Source organism: Bufo bufo, chromosome 1 (genome assembly GCF_905171765.1).
Source record: "Bufo bufo chromosome 1, aBufBuf1.1, whole genome shotgun sequence".
Lineage (NCBI taxonomy): Eukaryota > Metazoa > Chordata > Amphibia > Anura > Bufonidae > Bufo > Bufo bufo.
The window spans coordinates 793,716,028-793,725,893 of NC_053389.1; positions in this window are offsets into that span (position 1 = coordinate 793,716,028).

Sequence of the window (9,866 nt, forward strand, 5' to 3'; positions counted from 1 at the left end):
TTCGTTTAGAGAATAGGCAGTTATACAATGTTCTAATATACATGTATTTAACATTTTGCTCACAAACCTTTGTTATATCTGCACAATAGCCTCTCACTAAAAAGAAAATAAATGGTACCGCACATTTTAGTCCTGAAAAATGCATCTGTAGGAGATCTGAATAGGACGAAACATGGCGTCGGTCATGTGACCTCTGGCATTCAGTCCAGATATCTAACAGGTGACTATACAGTATATAACGTATTAGTGCCTGCAGCACTTCATCATGTGTGTCTGTACAGAAGCACATCTGACAACATCACCTAGAGACTGGCAGCCATTGTGTAAATCACCTGGAAACAGGCAGTCATGTTTCCTCCATTGCTCCTCTGTAGTTATCCCATGAAATTGTTCTGTGTGTTGACCCAGCACATATATGTCACGTAAGGCTTCATGCACACGGCCGTTGATCGGGCCGTTCCATACATTGGAGACCACAATTTGCGGTCCCCAATGCACGGGCAACATCTGTGCGGATTTCTCAGACAGATTCCGACCCATTCAACTTGAATGAAACCGTGATTCGTCCACACCGCAAAAAAACAGTGCATGCACTACCTTTTTGTGGTGCGGAGGCACGGACAGAAACCCCACCGAAGCACTACGGTCAACGGCCATGTGCATAAGGCCTAACACTTTGCTTACTGAAAGTGAGCGGGGTGTCTAATGACTGATGCCGTGTTTCATTTAGGCTGGGGATGCATTACACAGGACTGACTAATTCATGGGCTAAACCATTCTACTGTGCAGATAGGGGTCACCAACCTGATATAAGATAGGTAGTTAAAGGGGTTGTCCGGGTTCAGAGCTGAACCCGGACATACCTCCTTTTTAACCCCGGCAGTCCCCCTGACATGAGCATCGGAGCAGTTCATGCTCCGATGCTCTCCTTTGCCCTGCACTAAATCGCGCAGGGCAAAGGCATTTTTTGGAGATCCGGTGACGTACCGGGGCTCTCCATGGGGCTGCCAGGAACCCCGGTGCTGTAAAACGGCAGGGGCAGCCCTAAAGCCCGCCCCTCAGAGCCGGTGACGTCACCGTACACACCGCCGGGCTGAAGTTTCCGCCCGGCAGTGTGTTATTGAAAACAAAAGAGCCCGTGCCCTGCGCGATTTAGCGCAGGGCAAGGGAGCGCATCGGAGCATGAGATGCTCCGATGCCAACATCAGGGGGGCTGCCGGGGTGAAAATAAGAGTATGTCCGGGTTCAGCTCTGAACCCGGACAACCCCTTTAAGGAGAATTTTAAATATATGTTTTTTTTTTTTTTTTTTTTTTTTTTTTTATTTCCTATTATAAATAAAATGAAAACGGAATACCCCTTTAAAACCCACCATGCTTTACTTAAAAGGGTTTTCCAAAAGGATAGGTCATCAGTATCTGATCAGTAAGGGTCTGACATCTGGGACCCCCACCGATCATCTGTTTTGAGAAGGTAGCAGTGCTTACCATTGTATAGTGGTTGTGCTCGGTATCACAGCTCAGCCCCAGTCACTTGAATGGGACTGAGCTGCTCCTAGACCACGTGACCACCGATGAACGTGTCGTCACATGGCCTAGTGAAAGCAGAGAGAAGTCTGCAGTGCTCACAGGAGCCTTCTAAAACAGCTGATCGGTGGGAGTTTTGGTTGTCACATCCCCACAGATCAGATACTGATGACCTGTTCAGAGGATATGGGGCTGTGTAGTGACAGAGAGGTCGCAGTGCCTGTGCTGACCCCTATACGTGAGCATCAGAAGTGGACAATGGAGCAATGGAAGATGGCATCACTATGGAAAGAAGACAAGCCGGCGGAGGCAGTGTGATGCTCTGGGTAATGTTCTGTTGGGAAACCTTAGGTCCTGACATCATGTACCAGACAAGTACCCCCCCACCCCTCAGACAAGTGCTAATGGATTCCCAAATGGCAGTGGTCTCTTTCAGCAGGACAATGCTCCTGACCACACGTCAACCATTGCTTAGAAAGGAGGAACGTGACTGAGGGTGCTGCCACACGTTCAGGTTTTTTGATGCAGTTTTTGAAGCCAAAATAAGGTCTGGATCATAAATGAGTATTACACTCACCGGTAATCCGGTTTCCTGGAAGTCTCCATGACAGCACAAACTGAGATTGCCTTCCTCTGATAGGACAGGAAAAAGCACACAGAGAGGTTAAAAACCCCACCCCCACCCCTCATCGCCAGTGTATTATAACAGGACTAGGACAAGGGGTAGAACGTAAAACTAGCCAAATAGTCTATTGACAAAGAAAAACAAGGGCGGGGACAAAGTTGTGCTGTCATGGAGACTTCCAGGAAACCGGATTACCGGTGAGTGTAATACTCATTTCCCCAGTCGTCTCCATGACAGCACAAACTGAGAACTAACAAAGTAACTTAGGGGGGGGACTACAGCACCTAGGACTTTACGTCCAAAGGCCAAGTCCTCGTCAGCAAACACATCCACCCTATAATGCTTGGTGAAGGTGTGGGCCCCTTTTCCAGGTAGCTGCCCTGCAGATCTGTTCTAACGAAGCAGAGGCTCTTTCAGCCCAAGAAGTGGAGACCGATCTAACTGAGTGGGCTCTAAGGGATGGAGGAGCCTCTCTACCGGAGGCTTTATAGGCCTCGGAAATGGTGCATCTAATCCAGCGGGATATAGAGCTCTTAGCTGCCTTCTTACCCTAATTTGGACCTGAAAACTGGATAAATAAATTCTTGTCGATATGCCACTCCTCTGTGGCGTGTAAATAATGAAGAACTGAACGCCTAACATTTAAATCGTGGAATCTAGATTCCTGCTCGTCTTTAGGGTTAGGAAAAAAAGACGGGATAACTATTTCTTGCCACCTATGAAAGGAGGAGACCACTTTGGGGAGAAAACAGGGGTCTAATTTGAAAACGAGCTTGTCGTCTAGCACCTTGAGGAAGGGTTCCTGTATGGACAGGGCCTGGAGCTCGCAAACCCTCCTTGCGGAAGATATGGCCACTAGGAAGATGGTCTTCTGAGTGAGCCACTTAATAGATAGGGAGAGCAGAGGCTCAAACGGAACATCTGACAGCCCTAAAAGGACGGTGTTGAGGTTCCATGGTGCGACCATATTCCTGACTCTGGGTTTTAGTCGATCTGCCGCTTTCAGGAATCTTGCTACCCAGGGGACCTCATAAAGGCTGGTATTATAGAGGGCCCCCAAGGCAGACACCTGAACTCGCATTGTGTTAGGAGCAAGACCCAAATCCAGCCCATCCTGGAGGAATTCCAGGATAAGAGGGATATTAGGGGTGGACTGGTTGAACCTAACTCCGCCCCAGGAGGCGAACTTCCTCCAAACCTTGAGGTACGCTTTGGAGGTGTTGGACTTCCTACTGAGTAAGAGGGTCTTAACTACTCTTTCAGAGAGCCCTAGCCCTAGCAAGAGGGATTGCTCAGAATCCAAGCGGACAGCTTGAGGAGGTTGGTATTGGGGTGCAGTATGGGACCCTGGGTTAGAAGACCCTCCTCTGGCCGGAAACGGATGGGATCTTCCGGGCTGAGGGACCTGAGGAGCCCGAACCAGCTTCTCCTGGGCCAGAATGGGACCACCAGAATCAGTCTGCACCTTTCGGACTGAAACTTTTGGAGCACTCTTGGGATTACTGGTATCGGGGGAAAGGCGTAGACTAGGCCCGTCGTCCAGCTCTGGGTAAAAGCGTCTATTGCCACACATGGGTCTCTTCGATTGAGGAAGAAGAAATTCTGAACCTTGCGATTCTTTGCTGATGCGAACAGGTCTAGGATGGGATTCCCCCAACGGTCCCGAATCTGTTGGAAAGCGCCTGGATCCAGACTTTGCCGACTGAGGTAATCCGCCTGGAGATTCAGGGATCCCTTTAGATGTACTGCCGCAAGGGATTGTAGATTCTTTTCTGCCCAAAGGAAGATTCGGTCTGAGAGCCTCTGGAGATGACCGTGTCTTGTTCCTCCTTGGTCCTGGATAAATGCCACCGCTGTGGAATTGTCCGAATTGACCAGGACGTGGCGATTTTTGGCCTGTATTTGGATGGACCTGAGGCCTTCCCACACTGCACGGAGTTCTCTGTAGTTGGAGGACATCTTTCTCAGGTCCTCGGACCAAATCCCTTGAAAAGTCTCCGAAGCCGTGAGGGCCCCCCAGCCCCAAGAGCTGGCGTCTGTCGTGAGGGAAAACACACTTTCCTGCCTCCATGGAACTCCCGATTCCAGGTTCTTGGTCTTGAGCCACCAGCCCAGTGAAGCCTTTACCTCCCGGGACACTAACAACCCCTAGTCCAGGGATGATCGATACCTGTTCCATTGTTTTAGAACCAGCTTCTGTAAAGGTCTCGTATGGAATTGGGCCCAGGATACCGCGGGGATGCAGGAGGTGAGATGGCCCAGCATCTCCATGCCCTGCCTTATTGAGCAATGGGACTGCTTGGTGAAGTGGAGGACCCTTGACCTCAGCTTCTGTACCTTTAGCGGAGGGAGAAAAGATTTTTGAAGAACTGAATCCAAGAGAATACCCAGGAATACCTTCCGATGGTCTGGGAACATGTCGGACTTCTCCCGGTTGATCAACCAGCCCAAGTTCTGGAGGCGCGAGAGAACCACTTGGATGTGTCTGTGAAGGAGATCTGAGGTTTCTGCTACTATTAGCAGGTCGTCTAGGTAAGGGACGATTATTATCCCCTGTTTGCTTAGGGAGGCTACGACCTCCGCCATCACCTTGGTGAATATGCGGGGTGCCGATGATATGCCGAACGGGAGGCACTTGAACTGATAGTGGCAAACTGTCCCGCCTTGCTCCACCGCGAACCTCAGATATCTTCTGGAACGGACCTGTATTGGGATATGGAAGTATGCGTCGGAGAGGTCTATTGTAGCCATCATAGACCCTCTTTTGATGAGCTTCACCGCTGACTTGACCGTCTCCATCCTGAACTTGTGGTAGGTGATGTGTTTGTTCAGGGGTTTTAAATTTATGATGGTCCGAAAATTGCCATTCGATTTCCGGACCAGGAATAAGGGGGAATAGTGACCCCTCCCCAAATCTCTGGCAGGTACCTTTTCTACTGCCCCCAGGCATAATACGTTTCTTACGCCCTCGGGCTAAGGGAGACTCGAGGCCCCTGGTGAGCTTGGTCAGGACGAACCTCTGCGGAGGAAGAGAATCCAGTTCTATAGTGTAGCCATGTTCTACGATGCCTAATATATACGGATCCGTGATGGTTTGTTCCCAAACCCCCAGAAAGGAGCTGAGCCTTCCTCCGACCGGGATGATGTCATTGTTTTGATGAAGAGGGAGAGGGATCTCCCCTGTTAGGATTAAGGAAAAAGCCTTTCCCTCTCCCGCCTCTGTAAATCCGCGACCCTCGCGGCTCCTCCTATCGGCCCTGGGATCCTGCTGGGGCCTCCGAAAAAACTGTCTCCTGGACTTGGATTTGTCCTCTGGAAAGCCCTTCTTACGGTCCGTGGCATTCTCAAGGATCTTGTCCAGGTCGGACCCGAACACGTTCTGACCGTGAAAGAGTAGAGATATCAGCCTGTTTTCGATACGGAGTCGCCCGACCAGGCTTTAAGCCATAGTACCCGTCTGGTGGTATTGGACAGATCCGCCGTGCGGGCAGAAAGCCTAACCGATTCTGCAGCGGCATCGGCAAGGAAGAAAGTAGCCTTCTTCAGAAGAGGAATACTATCCAGGATCTCCTCCCGAGGGGCCTTATTCGCTATATGGTGCTCTAGTTGTTCAAGCCACACTGCGAGTGTACGAGCCACACATGTCGCTGCTACCACCGGTTTTAGGAGAGCTGCTGTAGCTTCCCAGGTTCTCTTGAGCAGACTCTCGGCTTTCCTATCTAGAGGGTCCTTGAGCTGCGCTGCGTCCTCAAACGGAAGGACCGTTCGTTTCACTACCTTAGCAACGGGAGCATCCACCCTGGGAATGGCCTCCCAGTCGGCACAGTCCGCTTCGTCGAAGGGGTATCGCCTTTTGAGGCCCCGTGGGATAAAGGAACCCTTCTCTGGCTTCTCCCATTCTGCCGTATCATCTTCTGGACATTGTCCAGGACCGGGAACACCGATTTGTGCCTCTCCCCTAACCCCCCGAAAATCTCCTCCTGGACTGACTTGGACCTCTTAGGGACCTCCATCTTAACAGTAGCTCTGATGATTCGGATCAATTCTTCTGTATCCTCTGGGTTAAAGAGGAATTTCCTGTACTCACTACTTTCCTCCAATTCCTGAGATCTAGCCGAAGTCCCCGCATCTGACAAAACAGAGTCGGCCGAGTCCAGATCACTCCCGGAGTAGTCCCGACCTCTGGAAGAGGGTGGTCCGCGGCCCTGACCGGGCTGGGGTATAGGGGAGGCAGGGGGGTCCCTAGCGGCCAACGCTGATTGGACCTCCGTTCTGACCAGAGTCTTGATCTCCTCCAGGAAGCTAGAGCACTCTGCCTTCACCACGGTAGAGGTGCAGTCCTTACATAGTAACTTGGACCCTGAGGAGGCAAGGCGCTTAGAACAGACGCCGCACTTTCTGGGTCTGGATTTAACGGAGGAGGAAGACTCCTTTTCTCCCTGCAACACCAAGGGAGGAAAGGGTCAACCACTGCAGGGAAAAATACAATATGGAAGGGTGCCAGCAGGCTACTCACACCGCCCAGAGTGGTAGGGGGCTCAGGACCCGAGCCAGTGGTGGTAGGGGCGCTCATCTTCTCAGCTCCCGTCCACTTGCGTTGCTGTCAGCAGGTAGGGTGACCGTGGAGACCTCAGAGCGGCTGAATCGGCTTTTCCTTTTTGAATTTGGCGCCGGCCACGGCCTCCGTGACGCAACGACGCTGGCCACGCCTCCCGGCGTCTGACGTCATCACCTGGCGACGTCACAGCGTCGCTCCAGCCGCCCTACCTCACTGCTTTAAGCCCGCCTTGGCCGCCGCAGAGGGAACTTCGCCGGGATCACCATGAGTGAGGGTGACCCGGGCATAGACCGCGCCTGGAGGAGGGAGAGCCGGACCCCGGAACCGACCTCCGGTCTAACAGGTGAAACCCCGCCGTAGCAGGGTGAGAAGAAAAAGGTGAAGAAAAACGAAATAAAAAACTAGGGAACCCAGAAGGGCTCCCAGCACCTCTCTGGCATTCCTTCCTTGACAGGACAGGAAAAAACACTGGCGATGAGGGGTGGGGGTGGGGTTTTTAACCTCTCTGTGTGCTTTTTCCTGTCCTATCAGAGGAAGGCAATCTCAGTTTGTGCTGTCATGGAGACGACTGGGGAACAGGACAGTACTGCTGGCAGATACTTCTCCACTTTTTTTCAATCCACTCCTGGTTTGGACTTCAAAAACTGCATAAATAAACCTGAACATATGGCAGCACCCAATGAGCTCAAGGTGATGACTTGTTTCCAAATTCCCCAGATCGCAATCTGATCGTCATCTGCGGGATGTGCTGGAATAGCGAGTCCGAGCCACGGAGGCCGCACAAGCAACTTTCAGGATCTGCTGCAAATGTCTTGGTGCCAGGTACCACAGGAGACTTCAGAGCCTTGACAGGAAAGGGCTGTTTGGTGGTACTATCTACACCTTACCATTGTTGCCTGACATCCTGCTGAGCTTGGGATGGGCTTATGTTCCTAAGCGCTCATGCACACGACTGTATGTATTTTGCAGTCCGCAAAAAGCGGATCCACAAAAAATCCAGATGACGTCCGTGTGCATTCCGTGTTTTGAGGAACGGAACAGCTGGCCCCTAATAGAACAGTCCTATCCTTGTCTGTAATGCCGACAATAATAGGACATGTTCTATTTTTTTGCGGAACGAACGTAGGGAAATGGAATGCACACGGAGTATCTTCCGTTTTTTTTGCAGACCCATTGAAATTAATTGTTCCGTATATGGTGCACACAAAGAAAATACGTTTGTGTGCATGTCTGATCTAGCAGAGCTTCAGGGTAAAGTATGACAAAGGAAGAGGTCGCAGCTTGAGCCTCCGATGAGTTGGAGCTGTGTTCAGTCCAGATCCTCAGGAGTTTAGTAGATCTCCACCAATATCTGAAAGGGATCTGCACAGCTTTCTGTGCTATTAGCTAAAAGCAAAGGCAATAGATGAGAGAACGTACTTGCAGTGGGGAACCACAATATGCAGCAGGCCCGGAGAGCAGCGCTAGTCAATCCAGCTGAAGGGAAATACACGCCAGTGTCAGCATAGCGTCCTGGAGTCTCTAAGGGTCCATTCACACGTCCGCAAAATGGGTCCGCATCCGTTCCGCAATTTTGCGGAACGGGTGCAGACCCATTCATTTTCAATGGGGCCGGAATGTGCTGTCCGCATTTGTGGATCCGTACTTCCGCATCTGTGCTTCAGTTTCCGCAAAAAAATAGAACATGTCCTATTCTTGTCCGCAATTGCGAACAAGATTAGGCATTTTCTATTATAGTGTCGGCGAAGTGCGGTCCGCAAATTGCGGAATGCACATTGCCAGTGTCCGTGTTTTGCGGATCCGCAGAACACTTACGGACGTGTGAATGGACCCTTAGGAAAATGGGCACACAGCCAGAAATAGTGAAATACCGTCAAACGCCAACGGGGAGTTTTATCAAAGACCGGCCTTTTACACCACTGCCGGAGAATGCAACTAATTTGTGACAAGGCGCATCTTGCGGCTGTCTGTAAGCGAGAATGAAATCGACGGCAGCCCGGCCTCCCTAGTCATAAAGTGGTGAGGGCGGCACAGAAATGCCGCTTACCACAAAATGGGTCCCAAGTGGTGTTTAAAAAGTCACAAACACGAGATGATATATGCCCCCCAAGTATTGCTGCAGAGATTTATTCCTACTCACAACATTGTAAAGGTTACAATCTGTCTAATTCCTCGTTCGCATTTCCATTTTTCACTGACGCGCGCTATCGCCAAACAGACAGAAATCTGAACGAGGCCCAAGGCTACTTTCACACAGTCGGTGATTTGGTCAATATTTTCCATCAGTGATTGTGAGCCAACACCATTGTTTTTCTTGTGAAATTCCCAATAAGTTTGATGTGTCACATGACCCTCTGCCTATTGAAAAAACAAAAGTTGGATTCAAAATGGCCGACTTCAAAATGGCCGCCATGGTCACCACCCATCTTGAAAAGTTTCCCCCCTCACATATACTAATGTGCCACAAACAGGAAGTTAATATCGCCAACCATTCCCATTTTATTAAGGTGTATCCATATAAATGGCCCACCCTGTATAATGGGAAGATCTGCTCCTGTTCTGTGCTTAGACCCGCACCAGGTTTTGGCTCACAATCACGGATGGAAATCACTGATCAAACACTGACAGTGCGAAAGCAGCCTTAAAGGGTTCATCTTATCTTGGCGTTTCCACAGTGAGAGGAGACTAAGCAATGGCGGGGTGGCGCTCTGCTGTTTCTGTAACTTCCATTGTAGCGAACCGAAGCTACTCAATTAGGAGAACAAGCTACGCTGCATCTGTAACTCCCAAATTATCTGCTCCACTATTTGTGTACCTTCAGTTCACTACAATTGGAGTTACAGAAACAGCGGAGCGCCTCCCCGCTTGGCTGTTGACGTAGGCCTGGCCACATGGGCCAGCAGGTAGTCCCATCTCACTGTGGAAACCCGTTCACATTTTGCCAACTGGGCTTCATCTAGGGGTGACTAGTAAAACCATGTCACACCCATTTATTCACCAATATTGGCATATTCAGCAATTCAAACAAATTATTTTAAAAGAAACCTGATTCACAATCCTTAAAAAACATGCAGCATCTCGAGTTCTTATCGAGTCTTCCACCACACCTTGAGCTGGCCCCATCCTTGCTTAGATTATCAGGCTGGATAAGAATGGTG